A 24,193-nucleotide genomic window follows, 5' to 3' on the forward strand; every position below is an offset into this window, starting at 1 on the left:
TGCTGAAGAAGCTTCCAAAGGGACAAAGCCAAATGCAAATTCACGATTAAGGAGTATCAGTGTGCTGGATTTTTGCCTAGGCTTTGTACCCTTGGGAAACTCTGAGGCAGATTCACATAGAAGGTAACAAGAGAAACAAAAGGTAACTGCTAAACAAAAGTAGATTTAAGGTTAGGTGCTAGCACTCTGGAGCCAGACCAGATGCAGCTCAGTGGGAATTCTCCCATCATCCCAGTAATAAAAAGGTTTCACCGGGGCAGTTGTGGAATCTTATTAATCACAGCTGATTCTTCAGCCCCCAACTAACCAGAACCACAGAAACTTAAATCAAAATTGCAAATGGTCCAGATAGTCTTTAATCTTCCCTCTGAAATTTCACAAGCCAGGCCTTCACCTTCTGTATTGCTCACAATGTTCCTGTCTTCCAGACTCCTGCAGAACATTCCACTGAGCTCTCACCACTCAATGGCTTTTCTAGCCCAAAATTCCAAAATTCACCTAAAAACATGGTCAGGTTTTTGTCCATAGCAATACCCCACTACACTGGTATCAACTTGTCTTAATTAGGGTTTCTATTGCTGCAACAAAACACCATGACCAAAAAAGCAAGTCAGGGAGGAAAGGGTTTATTTTTCTTATACGTCCACATCACTGTTCATCAGTGAAGGAAGTCAAGACAGAAACTCAAACAGGGCAGGATCCTGGAGGCAGGAGCTGATGCAGAGGCCGTGGAGGAGTGCTGCTTACTGGCTTGCTTTCCCTGGCTTATTCAACCAAATTTCTTACACAACCCAGGACCACCTGCTCCGAGATGGCACCACCCACAATGGGCTGGGTGCTCTCACATCAATCATTAATCAAGAAAATGTCCCACAGACTTGCATTTGGGCCAATCTGATGGAAGCAATTCATCAGTTGAGGTCCTAGATGGTTTGTGTCGGGTTAATGGAAACTAACCAGCATATATGATATTTATTACAGCTAAACACTGAAGAAATCAGTGAAGTTTGTTGTTGTCATTGTCGTCATCATTGGTTTTGCTTTTGTCTTCTGTTGGGCTTGTTTTTTCCTTTTGAACTTTTGTCTAAACACCTTAGCAGTTTGGATTCTAGTTTGGAGTTGCTTAGGAGTTTGTGATTTAATGAGTTCAGCTATCCTGTATCATGTATTATTATATATGCTATTGTATATCCTATATAATGAATTTTTATAAACATTATTCTATATCAAGTATATAATATATCACATATTATCATATGTTATTCTATATCAATTATATAATATATCACATATTATTATATACATTATTCTATGTCAAGTATATCCTGCCTCATCTACCAGTGTTAGACAGCTTTGTTCAGGGCTCTGTCCATTACTATTTTCCCATCTACCAACTTTCTCTGGATGGTGGTCTGCCATCTGAATTGAGCCAAGGGAATATTATCTGAGTTTTCTAAACTTTTTTTCTGACCACCAATGCTATTCCCCGAGAAGAAAGACTTCATTCTCTTTAAAGATGTTTTTGGAATGACTGTAGTTCCATTTTTGCTGATGGACACTATAGATTTTTCTAGATAACCAAGTTTCCCACAAGTTTTTCCTGTTCTTCCAGTAACAAAAATCTTTCCATTCAACCTGGAAGAGTTCATGTTCATTGGATCAGCTCTCTTACTGGAGATCCAGAAGTGGAGCATGCCCAGGCTCACCAGTGGATGGTGCATTATAGAATATGTTACATTCTGATAGGTGGTAAGCAAAACAATAAAAGGCCAGGTCTTGACACTCTCTGACTTCAATAACAAGCTGGTTGATTTTCCAAATGTGTGAAATACATGTGATTGCATCTGTTGTGGTATATTAGTTGAAGATGTGTTACATTTGTTTATGCTGTGGCATATTTTTTTAGTGATGCAAAGATGTGTTGCATTCTTTCATGTTGCATTTGTTTAATTCTGTGAAGCTGTGCTACTTTGCCTGTCTAAAACACCTGATTGGTCTAATAAAGAGCTGACAGACCCATAGTTATACAGGAGAGAGGATAGGCAGGGCTGGCAGGCAGAGAGAATAACTAGGAGGAGAAGTCTGGGAAGAGAGGATCAGGGAGCAAGAAGAGGGGAGGATGTCAGGGGCCAAGCCACCCAGCCAAACAGCCAATCACAGAGTAAGAAGGAAAGAAAGGAACATAGAATAGAGAAGGTAAAAGTCCAGAGGCAAAAGGTAGATGGGATAATTTAAGAAAAGCTGGCTAGAAACAAACCAAATTAAGGTCCAGCATTCATAAATAGAATAAGTCTCTTCTGTGTGTGTATTTGGGAGCTGGGTGGTAGGCTCCCAACGAGCAGAGAGTGAAAACAACCAACAACATCGGTCCACGATCTGCACAGGTATAAACCATGATGACCCATCTCACCCTTCCCTCGTTTTGCCTAAAGGACTAGAGTCCGCTATCTAACATGCCTTAGCACTGCACTCTGCAAGTCTGAAACATCATTTAGAAAATGTGGAGAATGAATTTTGACCAAAAACAGGATGTCTTGGAGCTAGTAAGATGGTTCCATGGGCAAAGCCATTTGCATCCATGCCTGACCATCTGAGTTCAATCCCTGTGGATAGATGGATGGATGGATGGATGGATGGATGGATGGATGGATGGATGGATGGATGGATACCTTCCTGTTCCAATGTCTTTCTGAAATGTTGATTTTAAGTGGAGTAGGCTTGGGATGAAAGTATTCATTACTTACATAATCTACTGTCAAATTCAGCTACATGAACTCATAATGTAACTTGGCTCATGACAGCCTTAAAATTCAAATATTGCCGTAAGTTGTCACTGTGAATATGTTTCTTTTTCTGAGGGCCCTGTCCAATCTCCCAAGACTGCTGAGATTCCATAGCTATTAAATATATAAAATCTCTTCTAATCATTTCCTAAAATCTCCTGCCTGTTCTTTGCTGTTAAAAGAGAAAATGTTAGAAATCAAAACCCATGAGGTTATCATGTGGGAAGAAAAGCAGTTCAAAGGAAAAAACAAAACCAAAGAACACAGGGTTCCTACTGGTGCTGACTTTGAGTGAAGCATAGACAGCTATTCATAAATCTGAAGTAACATCCTTCTAAACTTTATTTAAAGAAATGCTATAGTAGCTGAAACTGGAGTCTACCAGTATTCCTATAACATGTCATTTTTCCTCCAGTTCAAATACATAGACTTATTATTATAAAATTCTTCAGAATTCATAAACTTTTCCATGTTACAATGGCAAACATCTCAACATTTATTTTGAAATAAAAAGATGTTTAGAAAAGTTTGTGAATTTTTCTACTAAGTAAACCAGTAATTAGGTCTAGACACATGAAAATTATCTGTCTCTCTCTAACCCCCATCCTCCAAGCACCACAGCAAAGTCTGTTTTCATGTTTTAAAATTTACATTGGAATTTTATTCTAAGAGAAATAAGAAGAGTGGGGAGTAGAGGTTACTCTATGGGTCTACAAACTTGGAACTAAACAGTCTTGATGGACACACAGTGCTGGGTTCAACAGAACAGGCAAGAGACAGTAGCAGTCGGTGGGAGAAAGCATGACGTTCGCCATGCCACGTTTATTGTATCCATTTTGTACCTTGTAGATGTTTTTGAGAATTAGAGCTCCCTTTTAATCCACATGTTTTAAAATGGGGGTCCTCACACACTGCAATTGCAACGTTGTCTATTTAGCTTGGGGTCCATGTAAAATTGTAGATTCTTTACAATAACCCCACAGTCCCCAGAGTCTACTTCCTCCCTGGGGCCCCAAGATCTGAAGCATAATCATTAGCTCTTTGTCGATTGGTAGCATCGTGGGTCACAGAACAATTCTATCTAAAATATAATAGATATGCTTTAGGCCCCTGAGTCCCACAAGAAGAGGGAGTGGGGTTGGGTTGAGGGATGTTTCTGCCAATAGTGGTTGTAGATCTAAGAGGAGTCATCTACAGATAAAACATCTAGTTCAGTCCAGCAATGATGGGAGGGAGGTGATGGGAAAGGGGTTTGTTGCTCTCTGGGACCCTAAAGCCTAGTATATTTAGAAATGCCCTCTGTCTGGGAACAGCAAGTTGGTGGCAATCCCTTAGGTTCTCTTACATTATCCCACCCAACCCCCTCCAAGGAACAGACTTTGAAGTCAACGTTGCTCAAAATTCTTATCCCCTATCCTGCCAAGGTTTCTTTCCCTTAAGTCCTTTTTTTAACCATCTTGGAAATGAGGTTAGAACTCTGTGATTGTCATTTTGTTCCAAATTCTTGAGATATTTTATGATTTCCAAAGGTTTCTCTACTGACTTAGGACAGGAAAAATATGAATGTGCAGAACTGAAGAGTCATAATAAAAAAATTGGTGTTCCCAGTTTTGGTTAAGCAAAGTCCATGGAGTTGGTGGAGGGAGATGGGGGGGAAATAAGAAACAACTTTTGGATAGTTTTGTTCTGTTAATTGACCTATACATAATCTTATTCATCACTAAAAACTGAGAAAATGCCACCCTAAAAAGGGAATAAAAATAAAGATTACCCCCAAAATGCCCTTGCCCGGAGACAATCTCTTTGATGTTTTTAGAACCTATCTTTCCAGACTTTTTCATACATATTCCTGTAAAGCATAGTCGCCTCTGTAAGGGGACCAGAGCATGTCATTTTATTTTATGCCATCTACTGTGACATCTAACTTCTTCACTCACTGTGAAAGTGTGTCATCTTTTCCTGATGATGTCTATACCCCACACTATCCCTTCCAACCACTGCATCGTACTCTGTTACATCAATGGGCCTTAACTTAACTCCTCAGCTGATAAGATCCACAGTCTCTTATTTTTCTTCTGTCATGAGCAATATTGAAGCTTATATCTTCAAATGCATACACACTTTTTTTCCTTCCTAGGAACAGATTTGCTAGGTCAAACTGTTGGCATACTTTAAATTCCAGTGTATGCTGTCAAACTGCCCTGCAGGAAGCTGATACCAATCATACTCCCACTACCAGGACATAAGAATGCCCGTGCTTCTACCATGCCAACAGTAAGATTTGTCTTTACCATTAGCAGACAAACAGGCCAATCTCTGGCTTCACTTGGTGAAAGTGACTCCTGTAGTTGAGCTTATTTTTCTGTATTTATTGACCATTGGAAATGTTTTCTTGTTGTTTTGATTTTGCTTTTTAAAGCCTTCTGGTTGGTTAGATTTTTAGGATGTAAAAGATGGGGGAGTGATTTTTTTTAAAACTTTCACTTACTTTATATTTATGCGTATGTGTGTGTTTGGTTGTCTGTGGGTGTACCCATGCGCATGCATGCTGGTGCCCTCAGTAAAGAATATCAGAGCTCCTGGAGCTGGGGTTACAGCTGGTTTGTGAGCCGCCCAGTTTGGGTGCTGAGCACCCAACCCAGCCCCTCTGCAAGCGCCAACAGAATTTCAACACTAATCCATTTCTCCAGCCTATAAATTCTTTTCTTTCACTTTCTTTTTGGTCTGAGAATTTTTTTCTTATTACTTCAATAAGCTTTATAATTTGGGAACTAACTCAGTCTCTGTTAAATATTATTTCCACAAAGGCCCAAATCACCTTCATCACAACACAGGAAGCCTCTAGTCCAGTGGTCCTCAACCTTCCTCATGCTGTGACCCTTTAATGCAGCTCCTCATGCTGAGATGACCCCCAACCGTGCTACTTCATAACTGTAGTTATGTAATCTTGCTACCGTTATGAATTGTAATATGAATATCTGATATGTGGCTCCTGTGGGGTTGTGACCTACAGGTTGGGGACCATTGCTCTAGGATAATGCTTAAACTAAGTAAGATACTCAGAAAATGTGTACCATGGCTGACCCTGCTATTGTACATGTTATATTTTCCCAGTGTGTTGTTTATCTTTTGAGCTTATCTTAAATTTATTATTAATACTATTACTGTTGTGAGTGTGCATGTTGTGTGAAGAGGCTGTGTGTGACAGTGAGAGGAGAACTTGGGGAAATGGTCCTCTCTACCCACTTTACATGGACCCTGGAGACAGCATTTTATCTGCTGAGCCATCTTGCTAGATATCACCTTATTCTTAAAGACGCACGTGTGTGCGTGTGCGCACGCGTGCTCGCATACACACACACTGAATCTCAGGAAGTATGGGAAGCTGAGAAAAGAAAATTGTTGAAAATCTGAGGCTATCCTTGGCTACGTAATAAACTCCGGGTCAGCTTAGGCTACAGAGTGAGACTCTGTCTCAAATACAAAAGCAAAAAACAAACAAACAAACAACAACAAAATTCTCTCTTACCAAAGTTTTCAAATACCACATTATTAATATATTCCTTGGGGGTGGAGAGATGGCTCAGAGGTGAAGAGCATTGTCTACTCTTCCAGAGGTCCTGAGTTCAATTCCCAGTACCCACATGGTGGCTCACAACCATCTGTAATGAGATCTGGTGTCTTCTGGTGTTCAGGCAGAAACAATGTATACATAACAAATAAATAAAATTTAAAAAATATTCCTTATTGCAGATCAGGTCATACAGCTCCCGTGTGAAGATTATGAAATTGCAACAGATACTCGTGGCATACTTCCCATGCCAAGAACAATTGTGACACTTAGGCATGCGCGTCCATTTATTTCATGCTTCTAACAAAATGTTGTCTGGTAGAGTTTGTCATACAATCCTAGCCTATCTTCAGTCCCCGGTTGTTCCTCCCTTAAAGTCTGTCCTCAGGGTAGCTCTGTGGTAGAGTGCTTGCCTAACATTGCACACGGTTCAAACCTCAGCACTACCCCAACAACAACAAAAATCCAAACAACGGCAATGACATAGTCTATTCTTCGTTCATTGTTACTAGTTGACTTTAGTAATTTGAATATACAGTACATTTGTTATTTTTCCAGTTGCTGTGATAAAACACTGTGCCAAAGCAACGTATAAAGGGAAGGATGTGGTTGGGTTGTGTAGTTTTGGACTGGGGTGACGAATAGAGTACTTATTATCATCTACAAGATCCTGAATTCTATCCACATGACCTCAAAAACAAAATTGTTGTTGTTAATGGTCATTTTTTGAGACAAGGCCTCACAATGTAGCCCAGGCTAATTTCAAGTTCTCCACTTCCTGCCTGAGCTCCCCTCGTACTGGGTTTAATGCACAAACATGAAAGGAGCTGAGGGCCAGCAATATTTACAAATTATAAACCAATTACTACCACTAATGTCAATGATTGGAACCACTTTCCGTCTAAAGACCTTAAGGTTCAGGAAGTTGCCTTGCCCAATCAAATTCAAGCACAGATATAAAGCCAGCTTACAGATAGGCAACAGTTAGGACTTGAGAACCGCTGCTTATACCAGTAGAAGCCATCACAAATGATGCTTCAGGCACATGGGAGGAGAAAGACCAAGATGAAAACACAAGTCCTTCTATTTTTAACTCTACTCCTAACATAAAGGGCAGCTGACAGGCAAAGGGGACTATTGACTTCTCAAGGACCTATTTTTATTATTCTCTAAAGACTGGGTGGTAATAGCGCACACCTTTAACCCCAGCACTAAGGAGGCAGAGGCAGGCAGATCTCAGCGAGTTTGAGGCAGCTTGGTCTACAAAGTGAATTCAGGACAGCCAGGACTGTTACACAGAGAAACCCTGTCTCAAAAAAAAAAAACCATTAAAAGAAAGTTTTAAACATATTTAGCACAGCTTCTGCTACCCCTTCCTATAGTGACATCACAAAATATACACACATTGTGTCCTTCTTCTTCTCCTCCTCCTCCTCCTCCTTTTCCTCCTCCTCCTCCTCTTCCTCCTCCTCCTTTTCTTTTTTCTTTTTTTCCAATTTGACACACGCTACAGTTATAGACAGTCTTGAGAAAATGCCTCAGTAATATTGCCCTATAGCGAAGTCCACAGTCTATTTTCTTGATTAAGGATTCATGTCAAAGGGATGACAGTTTGTTGTGATAGGTGCCACCCCTGGGCAGACAGTCCTGGCATGGATAAGAAAACAACCTGGGAAAGCCATGAGAAGCTAGTCAGTAAACGACATTCCTCCATGGCCTCTACACAAGCTCCTGCCTCCAGGTTCCTGCCTTGAGTTCCTGCCCTGACTTGCCTGGATTGTGAACTACAAGCTGTAAAATAAACCCTTGCTTCCCCAAGTTACTTTTGGTCATAATGTTTTAACACAGCGTTAGAAGCCCTAACTAGCACATGTGTCAATGTGTACACACAAGAGAATGTGCATACCAGTCACCTGGTCCATCCTAAAGAGAAGTAAGATGGGGTGAATGGGCCCTTCTCTCCATACATTTCTAATCCCTTTCCTAAACCTAGGAAAAAGATCTTGTTGCATACATCTGAGAAGATGGCAACCCCCAAATCTTTACCTTTTTTGTTTGTTTTTTGTGGGTTTTGCTGTTGTTGTTCTTGTCATTTTTCAGTACAGGGTTTCTCTGTGTCGCTCTGGCTGTCCTGGAACTCACTCTGTAGACCAAGCTGGCTTCAAACTCAAACATTTACCTGCCTCTGCCGCCTGAGTGTTGGGATTAAAGGCATGCACCACTGACTGGCTCATCCCTCTTTTTCTAAACTTAACTATTCTGTTATTATCCATAGTCATTCTTACTGAAATACAAAATAAATTAATAAGTTTACATTTGTCTTTACGGGTGTAACTCAATAAAGTTTTGTATACGTATAAACACAAATCACTGGTCAGATGAAGTGATAGGACATTTCTGTACTCCAGTTAGCTCCCTCGTGACAGTCCCTGATCTACACTCCTCATCCTGTTCCCAGTGGAGGAGACCACTGCTTTAACTTACATCACCATCATTAATTTTGTCTGTTCTTGAACTTCAAACATAGAGAACTGTGGTAGTTTAAATGAGAATGCCCCCCCCATGGGCTCATATATTTTCATACTCCGTCTCCAGTTGATGAACTGTTAATAAAGGATTAAGAGGTGTGGCCTTGTTGGAGAAGGAATGTCACTGGGGGAGGGTGGGCGGGCTTTGAGGTTTCAAAAGCCCACCCCAGGTCTAGGTCCATCGCTTGCCACCCGCAGCCCCCCACCCCCTCCGCCCCCGCCTGCTGCCTGTTGACGATGACACAGCTCTCAGCTGTTTCTTTAGCACCATACCTGCCTGCTTACCTCCACACTCCCTGCCATGTTGCTAATGGCCTAGCCGTCCGAAGCTGTAAGCAAGCCCCCAGTTGACTTGGTCATGATGTATCTTCACAGCCACAGAACAGTACTGGGGTCAGGTTCTTGTTCATATGTCCTCACCTTCTTGCAATGTCTGAATGAGTCATTTATCTTAGTGAGTATGTTACTAATCTATATTTTAATATGGAGCAATTAAAGATATAATTCTCATAGGATAGACACCATCTTTTTAAAGTATAAAATTCAGAGGTTTTTTTAGTATACACAGAGTTGTAAAGCCATATCCAATATATAATTTTCATCAGTCAAGAAAGAAACAAAAAATAAAACTGATACTAATGAGCAGTCATATTAGCTTTCCTTTCTCTTCTAGCTCCTATTAATGTGTGGGGGCTATTATTCTATTCATGTGAATAGAATCATTCAATATTTGTTTTTCAATATGTAATTTTTGTTTTGGTTTTGGTTTTGGTTTTGGTTTTTACGAGACAGGGTTTCTCTGTATTGTTTTGGAGGCTGTCGGTCCAGCCCAGCCTCGAACTCACAGAGATCCGCCTGCCTCTGCCTCCTGAGTGCTGGGATTAAAGGCATGAGCCACCACCTCTTGGCTTCAATATGTAATTTTAACAATCCTGACTTTTTAAAAATTGGCTGAATGTGTTACCCCAGTTTGTTTATGATGTAATACCTCATATCCCTTTATTATTAAATAATAAATAGTCCACTGATAGATGTGACATATTATCCACTCATCAGCTGATGAACTTTTGTTTTATTTCTAATTTTTGGCATTATGAGTAGAGACACTACTCAAATTTTTGTATGGATCTATGATATCTTGATTATTAAGAAGTTTTTAAATTTTTGAGAAAATCCTACCTATCTGGTTTCTTCTTTTAGTTCATATTTTTTGATGCTATAGCTAAAAGATCATTGCTAAGTCCAGGCAAGATTTATTTTTATGTTTTTATAAGAATTTCATCTTTATATTTAGGTTTATGACACATTTGGAGTTAATTTTTGTATCTAGTATAAGGTAGAGTTTCAGATGCATCTTTTTGCATCTGAAAACCCAGTTGTTCCTGTCCTAGTTTGAAAGAAAAATGTTCTCTACTGTTCCCTTAAATTTTCTTGGCAATCTTTTTGAAAGGTCAACTTCTCATTAATAAAGAAAATAAGTCAATTCTGTTTGATTGCTAAGTAATATTCACTGTATGAATATATCAATTTATTCATCTTCCTCTTTACAAACATTAGTGTCATTGCCAATTTAGGGCTATTAAAAAAGAAGAATGGTGGGCCAGCAAGATGGTTCCATGTTTAAAGTGCTGGCTGTATGTCTTAGTTAGGGTTTCTATTGCTTTGACGAAAATCCCTGACCGAAAAGCAAGTTGGGGAGGAAAGGGCTTATTTGACTTACACTTCCACAATACTGTTCATCAATGAAGGAAGTCAGGACAGGAACTCAAGCAGGGCAGGATCCTGGAGGTAGGTGCTGATGAAGAGGCCATGAAGGGGTGCTGCTTACTGGCTTGCTCCCCCATGCCTTCCTAAGCCCACGTCTGACAGAACTCAGGACCACCAGCCCAGGGATGCCACCACCCACCATGGGCTGGACCCTCCCCCATTGATCACTTATTGAGAAAATGCCTTATAGCTGGATCTTATGGAGGCATTTCCTCAATTGAGACTCCTTCCTCTCTTGATGACTCTACCTTGTGTCAAGTTGTCCAACAAAACTAGCCAGCATACTGTATAAGTCTATAGATGACCTGAGTTCAATCCCCGGAACTCATGCAAAGGTCAAAGTGGAAAACTGACTCTATGACGTTATTTTCGGATCACACTTGTTGTAGCATGTATACACACACACACGCACACACACACACACACATGCACGCACGCACAGTTTTTTTTTAATAAAAGTATAGCTGGCAAGATGGCTCAGCAGGTAAGGATGCTATGAACATTTTGGGGTTGCTGTTATAAATAAATGTGTTATGAATATTCATACATGTGTTTTTAATGCACACATGACAGCCAGATGTATTAGAGTTCTCTGGAGAAACAAAACCAATAGGTTGGGCTGTTCTATGTCTTTCATTTCCATTTTCATTTTGATTTGCATTTCATTGCCATTTTTATTTCTCTCATAAGGGGTTATATTGAGAACTTTCCCAATATATGTTGGCCATTTAGAAACCATCTTTGTAATGCACTTGTTCTAGAATCTTTCCTAGGCAGGCATAATGATGTGTATCTGCAATCCCAGCATGCAAAAGAGAGGCAAGAGGACCAGAATTTCAAGCATAGCCTTGACTGCATAGTGAATTCAAGGCCAGATTGAACGACAATAGCACCCTGTCTCAAAATTAGAAAAAGAAAAGTCTCCAACAGCAACAACAGCCTTTCTCATTTTAAAATTTGATCTGCTTGGTTTTTCTTATTGATTTACAGAATTCTTTTTGCTGATTCTGGATATGAGTCCTTTATCCAGATGTGTGTATTAAAATAGTCTCTCGTCCCAACCCACTCTCTTGATCATATCTTTTGATTAATACAAGCTTATTTAAACACTTTCCCGATTGGGTCTATGATCATCTTGAATTAATTAGTGTATATGGAGTGAGGTAGGAGTCAAATATCCTTTTTTTCCAGAGGAGTAGCCAATTGCTCCAGCACCATTTGTTCAAAATATTATCCTTTGCTCACTGTAGTGCGGCAGTGACTTCGCTGTAAATCAAGCCCTAGTTCTATTTCTGGATTCCCTATTATATTCCTTTGGTGTATTCCTCTAGCCCTCTGCCAATACCACACTGTCTCAATTACTGAGCCTCATAATGAACTTTGAAATTTTGTAGGGTAAGTCTTCCAGCTTTGTTCTTGAGAATCATCTTGTTATTCTAGGCCTTTGCACACCCATATAAATCTTGGGAACAGCTTTCAGTTTGCACATGCACACACACACACACTTTACAGTTTTCTTCCTTTCTTACATTTGTCTCCAAAAACTATTCCTTCTCCTAAAAGTCAAGTGTTCTTTCTGTGCCTTTGATATTATTCTTATATATTTCTCTCAGAAGGTCAAGACTCATCATTTCATCCCCTTCCCCTGGTAACCCCTTCTTAAGCTAGTTCTCTCTGCCATCCCCAAACCAGAACTGTTAAAAGAATAATGTTTCCTCTCATACGTCTCCTTTTTCTGTTTCTGAGTAATTTGGTGCAAGACTTCAGAGTATCTTTGACTCTTCCATCTCCATCTTTCCTCTTCAAAACTTATTTCGCCATGGGAACTAGAGACTAGTGTGTGAATCAAATGTGGTTCAGTGTAAGGGAAAGAGGACTAGTTAGGAGAGGGGTGCTACATCAGATATTTTTTCCTGTTGTCATAACAAAATATGTGACAAAAATCACTTGAGGCGGGACACGGTCTTGGTTCAAGCTTGAATGTATAACCCATCACTCCAAGGAAAGCATAGCTGGTCATGTTGCACCCACAGTCAGGAAGCAGAGAGAGATGAATGTCAGGTGCACAACTCACCTTCTCATTTTGATCGTCTGAAGCCCCAGCCCAGGAGATGGTACCACCCTCTACCTCAGTTAGCCCTCTCTGAAATGCCCCACAGAGATGCCCCATTAAGTTGAGAATCAAGATTAACCATGACAGGAGGAATAAGGAAAGCAGTTTTGGAAAACATTTTCCCTCTCCTTCTTTCCTTCTAGATATTAGCATTCCAGATGCCTGGGACTTCAAGGACCATCTTGTTATTGGCCTCAGATTGATTTGAAAGCCCAACGCAGCACAGCAGAAATGGAAAGAACCCAGACCTTACTGTATTGCATTTTTAAGTCTTTCAGACTGATGTCTACTGTATTGAAATCCCCAACTCTCTGAAATATGAGTTTTTATATTATTTAATGCTTTAGATTCAACTGTCCCGTAACTTACTATGGAACTGAGGATGACTTTGAATACTTGGCTTGTCTGCCTGTGCCTCACAGGTTCTAGGATTACAGGTGTTCAGCATTGTGTCTTACTCCTTAAGCCATTTTAAATTCAGACTTGTCAACTGCCACTGGAAAAAAAATCTTACTAATAGTCCACACTACAGCAGCTTCTCCGTGTCTCCCATCTGGGCTACTGCAATGCTGTATGATCTGTGCCTTCACTCCTCATCCAAAGTCCTTGGGATTTAGGTGGTGAGGGAAGGAGTCAGGAGAGGGAGAGAACACATAGGTCAAGTCACCAGCAAACCCCATAGATCAGTCTATCTCTGCCTCCCCAGTGCTGGGATTAGAGACACGTGTCATCTTGCCTCGATTTTATTGTGTGGGGCCTGGGGATCAAACAGGTCTTCATGTTTGTCCAACAAGCACTTTTACCCACTGAGACATCGTGACAGCCTTAAGAGCATCTTTCTTAAAAGAACCATTTATCTAATCTCGTCTTGTTTCTTGTCTAAACACAAATCGCTTCTCATTGCCTGAAGAACAGGCTAGGCTCAGCCTTTGTGGTTTTATGCAGCCCTGCCTTCCTTTACATCTTTTATGCTATAGCTGTGCAGAATTAAGTGTTTCTCTCAAGTAAGTCTCTCTTGCTTTGTTCAGGATGTCATTGCCTGGAACCCTCTGGCTTCACCTCCACCTGTCACATGCAATCTTCCTCCCGAGACTCGCCCGCTTTTCCTCCTTCCACGCCCTGCAAAGTAATCTCTCCACTCCTCAGCTTCTGTGGTGACTGTGGCCGGCTACCTCGTGCAGTGCTATTTATACCGTGTAATCTCTTCCGCCACCAGTACTGTTGGACAACATTTTCTGCGAAGATGGCGCATACGGGTGACTGCACACTTGAACTTCGGGCGGTGCAGCTGAGAGTATAAATTTTAATTTGATTTAACTAACCACAGGTACCTAGTGTTTTCTCTATGAGAAAGCACAAAAGTACACTAAGATGTTCTTGGATGCCAAATGGGATTTTATACAGTTTCCTGCAGCCACTACAAAGAATACCTGGAGGACAGTTTGTCCTCCTTATTTTCATCAGTCTCGTGGGTAAAGATGACTATTCACCAACTGCATAAACATAGACATCACATTTATCAAACACTTAAAAGCATTCCTAAGCCATTTATATTCCAGATCAAACAGACTGAAAACCGAAGAAGAAACACCCAGGTGACCAGACTTCCAGTGGGAGTGGTGAAAACAGAGAGGGCAAGTATCTGTCTCTGGCTCACTCACTCTAGGCCTTCACTTGCTGAGATAAGGGAACTCCTAGGAGTTCAAGTTCTTTGATTTTGTTCTGCTATTGTATGCTATGGATCAAGCCTGGGGCCTCACATAGGCATGTGCTCTACCACTGAGCAATGCACCTCCAGCCCAGACTAGTTCTCCTAAAGGATTTATTTTGTAAGAATGTCAAAGCTATCAAAAAATAAAACCCGCAAGGTATTTTGGGGCTTGAGAGATGACTTTTTGAACTGGAGCGAAGGCTCACCTATTAAAGACTAGGCTCACAAGTAAACTTTCAGAGCACTGCAAGATATTACAATGGTCTAGAGTTATCAAACTTAACTTTTAAAATTTAACCTTTAATCCCAACACTTGGGAGGCAGAGACAGGCGGATCTCTGTGAGTTCGAGGCCAGCCTGGTCTACAGAGTGAGTTCCAGGACAGCCTCCAAAACAATACAGAGAAGCCCTGTCTCGAAAATAAATAAATATATATGCATGCCTATTTTTTTCTGGGCCACTTAGGAGAAAGTTTTTGTGTTTCTTTAAGAAGCGTATCATACAGAACAAATACAGGAAGGTTAAGAAAAACAGTTGTACCTGTTGTACTTCACGAATCATTCCATAATTTGGAACTTTTTCTCTCTCAGTAAGAGATCAACTTCCCATCTGTGTTGTGTTGCATTGCGTTTAGATGTCATGTCTCTTTAGTTTCCTTTATACTGAAGTCTTTGTTTCTTAGTTGCCAATGTTTTTAAAACAGGTTGGTTCTTTCATAGAATTTTCCTTTACACTGCTGTCTGAGGTTTCTCATTATCAGACAGAGGTGCGAGCTCTTGACTTTGTGCAAGGATGTAGTTATATTACATACATCTCTTCCTTGTTCTTAGATCAGACCTACTCATGTCCATTACATTTTTATATAGAAAACATTAACTTCTATTAAAACATGTACATGAATAGCTCATAAAACACATTTCTAACAGAAGCTATTTTTTACTTAAAGTACCTAATTCTATTATTTCAAAAGTATATGTTGGCCTTGTGCCTTGGTTTATTTATTGACTTGATAATTGATTCAATTTACCTAAAATTATTGCTTCAGTTATACTGAATATGGAAATAATTCCTCAGAGAACTGCTGTGAAGTATTAGGGTCCAATGACTTTTATTACTTTGAATTAATGAAAATATCATCTATTACAGAAATCATAATCTACTTTTATTTCACACACACAAATAATTTTTTAAAGTACATACTTTCATTAATGTCATCTCCAATCGAGAGAAAAATTTAAAGTTTCAATGTAAAACATTAGCACTTCTGACTTCTGAAGGGCTAAAGGTTTTGAATTATGGCTAAACCCCGATACTTCAGGTTTTGTTTATTTTTATTTTTATTTTGAGACAGGGTTTCTCTGTGTAGTTCTGGCTGTCCTGGAACTCACTTCAGGCTGGTCTTGAAGATCCTCCTGCCTCTGCCTCCTGAGTGCTGGGATTAAAAAAGTGTGTCACCACAGCCCCAAGTAAGGAAGTGGAAGGATTAAATTTAAATGTAAAAAAAAAAGTTTTTAAAACAATAAACTCCCGTACCCATGGAGCTTATCCTGGAAATGGAATAATAATAATAATAATAATAATAATAATAATAATAATAATAATAATAATTTCTTCACGGAAGAAACTGGCAGCGATATGCACACTTTGGACAGGGTCAGAAAAATAATGCTCTCTCTCTACTTCTTTTTTTGGACATATGAAAACGTCAGGATTTTAAAAACAAGTATCTTACTTTGTGAGAAACACCCGAACGTTGAACACCCCTCCCACCCCGAGGGAAAATTAAACCCCTATATCTTTAAGAAGATAGAAACTTGAAGTGTCCCCCTCTCCCCTCAAAGCTAAAGTGTCTTTGGCTCTGCTTCTAGGACTTCGAGGAACGCGCAATTAAAATCCAAACAACTCCCTCGCGCCGTTGAGATCCTTTTCGTTTTCCCCACACACTGCAGCTGCTCAAGGACAGCCCAGAGCCCGGTTCCCAACCCCGCTGGAGCCGCGCGGCTTCCAGGACACGTCCCGCACCGCCCGGGCTCCTTCCCCCGCCCGCACGGTCCCTCCCGGGTCACCCGCGCGGCCTCGGCGCGGCCGGGCTCCAAGGGGGTGTGTCCGGCTCGCAGGCCCGGAGGGAGGCCCCGCAGGCCGGGTGCTCGCCTCCGCCGCGGGCCCACACCTGCTCCGCGGCCCGCCACCCCGGTGCGTGGCCGCCGAGCCCTGCGGCCTGTCACCCGCTTCCAGGCCCGCGAGCCCCTCGGCGGCGGCGGCGGCGCGCGCGAGGGTCGGAGCGTAGTTCCTCCCTCTCCCCTAGCCCGGCCTGACCCGGCCCGGCCCGGCCCGCCCGAGCGTGAGGGGACCGCCCGAGCCTCCTCGGCCCGCGCGCGCCCCGACTCGCCGTCGCCCCCTCGGCCGCGGCGAGACAGGGCGGGCGTGGGGACCGCGAGCGCCGGAGGCGGGGCGGGGAAAAGAGCATCCCCGCCACCCGGCGGAGGGAGGCCTCGTCACAGCCGCCGCCTGGGCCGCGGCCGCAGATCTCGCGGTGTTTGCCGGCCGCCGCGCCGCCATATTGTGTGGCCGTATTTTGATGCGGGCTGGGCTGGCGGAGCCGCGGCGAGAGCGAGCGAGAGCTGGGGGGGTTGGGGGAGGGCAGGCGAGCGGCCGGGGGGTGGGGGCGGAGGGAGGCAGGGCGGCCGTGCGAGCCGGAGCCGAGCAGCGGGCCGCGGCGACGCCGCCCCGGCCATCGCTTTGATCCGCGGCAGGCGCCGGCGGCGGGGCGCCCCAGGCCGACCCCCTTCCCTCCCCCTCAGCCGCGAGCGGCGGCGGCGGCGGCCGGAGGGAGTTGGCGGCGGCGGCGGCCGGGCGGAGGGCGCTGAGCGGGGAGGGAGGGAGCGAGGGAGGGCTGAGGTGTCCCCCCTGCCGGGCGGAATCGGCGCTGGCGGCGGCGGCGGCGGCGACGACGGGGGAGACGGCTGCCCCAGTGGGAGAGGCGGCGGCGGACGAGGAGGAGGGGGAAGCCGCGGCGGCGGCGAAGGGTAAGCGGACGGCGCTGCCGGGCCTCGGCGGGGTCCCCCGGCCCGCTCCCCGCGCCTGCCTGGGTTCGGGGACCGGCTCTCCCCGGCGCGCGAGGCCCTTGGGGGGCGTCCGCGCCTTCCACGCTCCGCTCGGGTCCTGCCCGCCGTGGCGAGGCGCAGGGAGGCCCCCCAAGTCCTGCAGGGCGGGTGGGGGCGGGGAGCATAGGGCCTTGGCCTGGGCTCCGGGGCGTCGGGGGAGGGGGACCGAGCGGGCCTGCCCTGGAGCCCGGCGCCGGGGAGAGCCGGGGTGGGGGTGCCTGGCCTCCCCGGCCCGCCCCCAGGCCCGTGATCTGGAAGTGGGAGGGAAAGAGCCGGGCGACTTTGGGGGGTACCCAGTCTGGATAAAGCCGACTCTGGGGCCCCGGAGTTGAGGGAGAACCAGGGAAGTTATGTGTAGGTTGAAGAGGAAGCTCATCGCTCCTTTTCCTTTCCGATTTTGCTTTTCTGCAAGGCTTCCTCGAAGTGGGGAGCACGCCTCGCCGTGAATAGGTGCCCCCCTTAGAGTCACCAGACCGACTCTAAGGATGAAAGCGGGAGGCTTGTGAGGGTCTCTGGGCGTTGCTGACAGGTGACAGGTGGATCTGTCTGTTGCTGATGCTGTAGAATTGTTCTCTGCAGAGTTGTAGACCCAAAGTGTCAGGGAGCATGTGAGTTTGTATTTACGTGTTTTGCCAAGTTTCATTCCATATATAGTATATTTGAGATGCTAAGTTTCCATTCAAGTCAGCTTAATTGTTATGGAAGAATTCTTCAAATGTTTCTGATAAGAGGGTTTTCCAGGAGAGTGGAGGGGGTTTGCAGCTATACAGTACTTTTCTTTTAGTCTCTTGAAATTCGGGTTCCCCAAAGCTCAGGAGGCTGTCTTTTGGCAGATGGACTTTTATTCATTGTGAAGTTCTCGGACACTGACGTTGTATTCAAGGCAACAGCGGGGCAGTACAGTTTCGCATCCATTTTGTCAGTTCTAGGTAAGTTAGTAAAGTGCCAAATTTTAGGGTCAGGTTGATTGACATCTTATAAAAGGAGTTAGTTTCTGCTCAGCATACTCAAAGATGTTGCTCATTATGCAGTTTCAGATTTCGCTGGGAATTTTGATGGGTACAGATTAGATTTTATTGGCTTTCAGTTATCACTGTTTAACACACTCTTAGTACAATAGCAATTTTGACTCCTTTTCAAAATACCCTTAATGTTTCTGTAAAGGTGAATCCACTATTACTTTTTGAACTTGACAGTTTGAAACTTTTTTAAAAGCGTAGGCGTTTCTAATAAGTGAAGAATTGCTTTTTATATTACTATATGCCTTAGCTGCCTACTTTAATTTGAATCCTAGGAAGAATTTTCAGATTCCTGAGTTACCAGCTGAGTTAGTAGCCAGATAGTTCAGGAAGGATTCTGTAGCTTTTAAAAATGTGTGTGGAATGAGTATGTTGAATGGTGGCACTATCTGCATTAACAGGAAATAGAACAAAAATCCCAGTGATTCAGAACTTCTGTTTGCCCCCTCCACCAGTGTGTAATAGAGAGTGCTTTATGTTTCTAACCTTAAAGAATCAAACTGAAAGTTGATATGCTAATTACTGTTATCCACTGAACATACGCCTTCACTTCATTTTCCTTTTTGTTTCATGAAATAGCTTTTTTTCTTAGTTAGAAATGGTTTCCAAAGGACACTATGAAATATCACTATTCAAAACCTTCTGGAAGCTCTCATAATAGAACCAGTGTCTGTGTAATTCGTTACTAAATGGATGAAATGATCAGAGGTGCAAATGATATGCTTCCTGAAAAGCACATTTTAAGTCAATTCCATTTGGTTGAAGGAGCCACCTGTGTTTGACATTCTGTGGAAAGAAGCCCTTGCTTTAGCTAAGGATATGGTAAGACCTGTAGTTATGACACCTAGTATAATGAGGCAAGTTCTGCATAGTTAGGTGGGTACTACTTAGACCCCTAATTATGTTGATATTGAGTATTTTATATTCTGGCAAAAGTCAAAATGCTTAGTTTTGGCATTTGACAGAAATTAAAGCCTTATTCTACTTCTATGTAAGGAAATTCCAAAAACTGTTTAGACAGCTATTACCAGTGAGCTGCCTTCATTTTGAGAGATAGGCATGAAGTATATAAATTGCTTGATTTTCTGAGTTATGTGCTACAAAAGTCCCTGTAGGATGAATTTTCTAAACTGAAGTTGTACATACACATACACCCTAAATGTTTATTTTTATGAATATCAGGATACTTTAGAAAAGAAGTTTTGCTTTTACTGCCTTTTTAAAGTTCCTGGAATTACTTATAACATGTAAGGCTCAGATTAAAGTTTTAACTTTCATTATATCTGCTTGGCCAGATTCACATGCTCCAGGAACAGCAGCAAAGATTTTTTTTTGATTGACTTTTGCCATCTTTTAAGAACTCTCTAAAATCCAGGGTTATTCTGTAAGACCCAGGTGTGAAGATCAGAGCACTGCAGGAATAGAGAGGAACATGCTAGCGGAGGATTGGACGGACAGTCTGCAGGAATAGAGAAATGTGGTAGTGATGGCTGCTAGTACAGGAAGTAACGGATGAACTCTATTAACGAGGTTTCTTCTTTCTTTTAATGGGCTCTCACAAGCTGTGTATGTCCTCATTTACCTTTATATTCAGATGGTAAGGAATTTGGAGATATTTATCTGTGAGTTTGGTAACTGGAGACAAGTATTAAGGAGGTTCTGTCTTTCATTTTCTAAGTATCCTCATCTCAGAACAGCCTGTTTATTGTAAGTGGTGCTTTACCTACATGTATCCTTCTAGTTTTTGTTTTTTTAAAGGAAATGGGAGGGGCACTTAGATTTCTTGACTCTCAGCAGAATATTTCCCATCATGCCCTGAGCATGATGAGAATTGGTATCAGACAAGTTGCCAGTGTTTGAAGATTTCTATGAGATGGTTTTAGCTAAAAAAATACATTAATTGAAAACTTAGTTTATGTCACTCCTCGCCTACATCTTCCAGTGGTGTTTGAGAAGTAAGGCTTTGCTGAATGTGACTGCTTTGTTGAGCTCATTCATTTTGTTTGTTTGAGATGGGGGTCTTGATTTGAGCCCAAGCCTCCTACTGCAGTACTCACAGGTGTACACCTGGCCTGCTTCATTCATATGTATATATATATTGGGGGTTTTGTTGGTGGTGGTTTTGTTTTGTTTTTCGAGACAGGGTTTCTCTGTTGTTTTGGAACCTGTCCTGGAACTCACTCTGTAGACCAGGCTGGCCTCAAACTCACAGAGATCTTCTGCCTCTGCCTCCTGAATGCTGGGATTAAAGGCATTTGCTACCACTGCCTTGCCCTGCTTCATATTTTTAATCATCGGTTCCATTGCAGAATTTGGTACAGCAGACATGGGTAGTAAAGAGAATGGTGCTAATGATCATTGAACTCTTACTGCGTACCAAAATTTCATTCACTTTTTGAGTTTTTTGGTAAGCCCTAGTAGTGTCTGGGATGCCTCTAGATCCTGGAGATGCAGTACTGAGTAACAGACAGAATTTTCTGTTATGGTATAGTTTATAAATTAATGATAGAAGACATAATAAATGAGTGCAATGTGTCTGGGGGCAAAACACTGGGGAAAGAAAACAGGAAAGCCGTGCAGTGAACATTGCCTGTTAGATCTGAGATCTGCAATGAGTACAGGTCTGGATTTCAGAAAACAGAACTATCCAGTGTCTTTCTTTCTTAGCCTAAGAATATTCTTTAGAACTTGGAAACAAAATGATATTTGTGCTTCAAGAATTACAAATTGTTACAGAGTTTCAATTAGTAGGGATTTCCTATTGTTAGTATTTTAAAAAGCTACTTTGTGACTCAGTAGAAAATTCTGGAGTTTACCATCCTCGTTTGAACCCTAGTTTTGGCCACTTACCACTTTGCCACTGTGTTTAGGGCCAATTATGACTTCTTAGCTTCTCTGAGCCCTTTTGTAGACTGTAAGATAAATTGTCTAAGGTTTCTATGATGATTAAGTGGTCCATTTTATATTCAGGTCATATGCAGTGGAGTGTGGGTAATTTGTACCATTTTTGTTTATTGCCTTTCTGGAACTCTGCAAAATAAACATATTTGAGTTGGTGACTGCAGCAAACTCTACCAGCACTATGTGGACATTGTTAAATCTACATTTCATTTGGCCACTTGCAGCAGCCTGGCTTGTAGTGTAACGTTAACTAAAGAACAGACTGTCCCTGGTGCTTGCTGGAGAGCTGATGCCTGTCATGTAGTCAGTGTATCACAGGAGTACACTACAGCCTTGTGGTGAAGGAGCGTTGTGGGCCTGTCATCTAGGTTGGTAAGCTAGATCTGAACACTGACAGATGGACAGCAAGTACCTTATAAAATTCCCACTCATGCAGACACTTAAGACATTTATCGAAGTGCGTGAATGGCACATAGAAAATGTTCAGTAAAATGTTCACTTGTCAGTTTTTCCTTTATTGTATAAACAAGGGTGTTTCAAAGACTTTACAAAATATTAAAACATTTACAAAGGTGAAATGTGCCTCTTATGAATAAGATTTTGAAGATAAACTGAATAGCCATTCAAAGTGCAAATCTTTGCAACACTGGGAGGTCACTGACTTGAGCTCCTCAGGACAGACCATGTCTTCCTTTCTTTGCTGCCTTCTTCACACACTGGGCAGTGCTTGGCCTGTAGGTAGGAGTCGAGCAGTATGTATGCTGAGTGTTTTGTAGTGGACATCTGTTGCTCCACCACTACTATTTTTGGGTTTTTGAGGCAGGGTTTTACTGTGTGTAGACTGATCTGGCCTTGAACACATAGAGATCTGCCTGCCTCTGTCTGCAGAGTGCTAAGATGGTGTGCTGTCACCACTGCTCTCTTTACTAGTAAACACCTGCCTTTAAAAGGTTCTAGGTTACTCTAGACTCTAAGTTTTTTTGAGTGTATGAGTTTTGTTTTGAAGCTGGCCTAGAACTCAGTGCCATTCTACCTCTCCAGTGCTACTGATATCGATGTAAGCCTGGTTGAGCTTCTAATCTTAAAGCATAGCCTAAATTGTTAGGTAAAATCTTAGAACTGTCATGTTTTTTAAGTCTATCAGAACTTTTGAGAAAGAAGAATCCTGGAAACCTAAAGGAATGGATTGATTATTTGCATTGAGGCAATTGTTTATTAACTGTTCTTTGCTGTTGGCATGAACATGAAAAAGGGTAGTGATAACTCTTCCTGCATGGAGAACCAAACTTCGTGCACACTAGGCAAACATTCTACCATTGAGGCAGAGCCCCCAGTCATTCTTTATTTGTTATTTTGAGACAAGGTCTGGCCAAGTTGTCCAGCCTGACTTCTAACTTCTGCTTCTGCCCCAGACATGGAAGTAACTGGAGTGGAGGCATGTCTGCCCACCCTGTGGGATGTAGCAGCTTTTAAAGGCAAACCAGAAAGATAATTCATGTATAATTATATACCTTCACTAACTTAAAGGTCAAATTTACTTAATCTTTTTAAGGTAGTTTTCGTGGTCCTGTTGATCTGTACTGACTTTATGAATTAAACGGCCTAGGTTTTTACTTTAATTCCTGATATTGAAGATACTGGTATTTCCACAGAAAAGGGAGAAACATCCCAACACTTTCTTTAGCAGTGACCATACTTTGTATGCTTAAATGTTCACACTGGCCAGCTTTTCCTATTCTGATGCAAGCTATTCTCTACCTGATAAATAATAAATTCTAGATTTCCTAAATTTTAAAGCTGTCTAGGTCAACGCATGGCTTGGATTAAGAAAGGGGGGAAAATTCACTGGGCTGGAGCGACGGCTCTGCGGGTGGAAGAGCCTGTGTGTGTGGACAAGCCCAGCAACCTGAGTTCGATCCCGTGGACCAGCGTGGTAGGAGAGAACCTCTGTCCTCTGACCTCCACACGCTTATGGCAGGTACATGCATGTCAGTGCACTCACATACACACCCACTCGTAAGGACACACTCACAAAGTGTGCACACGATGCTGTCTGCTCAAGTGTGGCACACTGCAGTGTTGTTTGGGGAGTGAGTGGCGTGCCAGTTGAGTGTCTGATTCTGTTGTTGTTACTGATCAATCAGCTGTGGACAGAAGCACCAGTGTGAGTGTCAGTCAGCTGCTGAGGCTCCAGGAGAAAAGTGTGGTTCATACACGGGTACAACAGAAGAGGGCAGAAATAAAGAATTTCTACTATTTTATTTGCCGTATTTAAAAAGCAAATAGCATTCTTGTTTCACTTAAGGAAAAACATGGGACTAAACTCAGGTGTCCTAGTTGAAGCCCTAGAAGCTAGATACTACTGTAGAGGTCCATGTTGGAAAGAAGGGAGGCAAGAATGTAAAGAAATAGAGTTTTAGTAGAATTGTGTGAATGCTGATAATTTAATAGAAAAGGGCATGACCATTATAGACTAGTTATTAATGAATTTTTACTTCCCAGTTTGTTAATTACTCTGAGTTATTAAATACAACTAATTTTGAGTGCTAACATTTATTTGCATTAATGAAATTTTCACTTGACCTTTTATATATTAATGTTAACTTTATAGTGTTAGCAGAATTGAGCATATCATGGTGGCTCCTGACTGTTAAGTCAGGTGGTCCAATGATACTTAACTGTTGGTCATGTCAGTA

General features: G+C 42.4%; 1 protein-coding gene across 4 annotated transcripts in view; it reads left to right on the top strand.

The window, feature by feature from the left end:
- Window positions 1-17,354: 17,354 nt before the first annotated feature.
- Tab2 (TGF-beta activated kinase 1 (MAP3K7) binding protein 2) overlaps window positions 17,355-24,193 on the top strand; it is a 51,375-nt gene continuing 44,536 nt past the window's right edge. The window contains exon 1 of one of the 4 annotated variants that reach the window (XM_021224582.2): window positions 17,355-17,499. The gene's annotated coding sequence lies outside the window, so the exon portion shown is untranslated. Of the gene's footprint in view, window positions 17,500-18,410; window positions 18,507-23,294; window positions 23,476-24,193 lie in introns of those variants that run through there. The other 3 variants (XM_005065875.4, XM_040728430.1, XM_040728429.1) reach the window with 3 other exon arrangements.

The sequence above is a fragment of the Mesocricetus auratus genome, unplaced genomic scaffold (genome assembly GCF_017639785.1).
Source record: "Mesocricetus auratus isolate SY011 unplaced genomic scaffold, BCM_Maur_2.0 Super-Scaffold_100018, whole genome shotgun sequence".
In the NCBI taxonomy this organism is placed as follows: domain Eukaryota; kingdom Metazoa; phylum Chordata; class Mammalia; order Rodentia; family Cricetidae; genus Mesocricetus; species Mesocricetus auratus.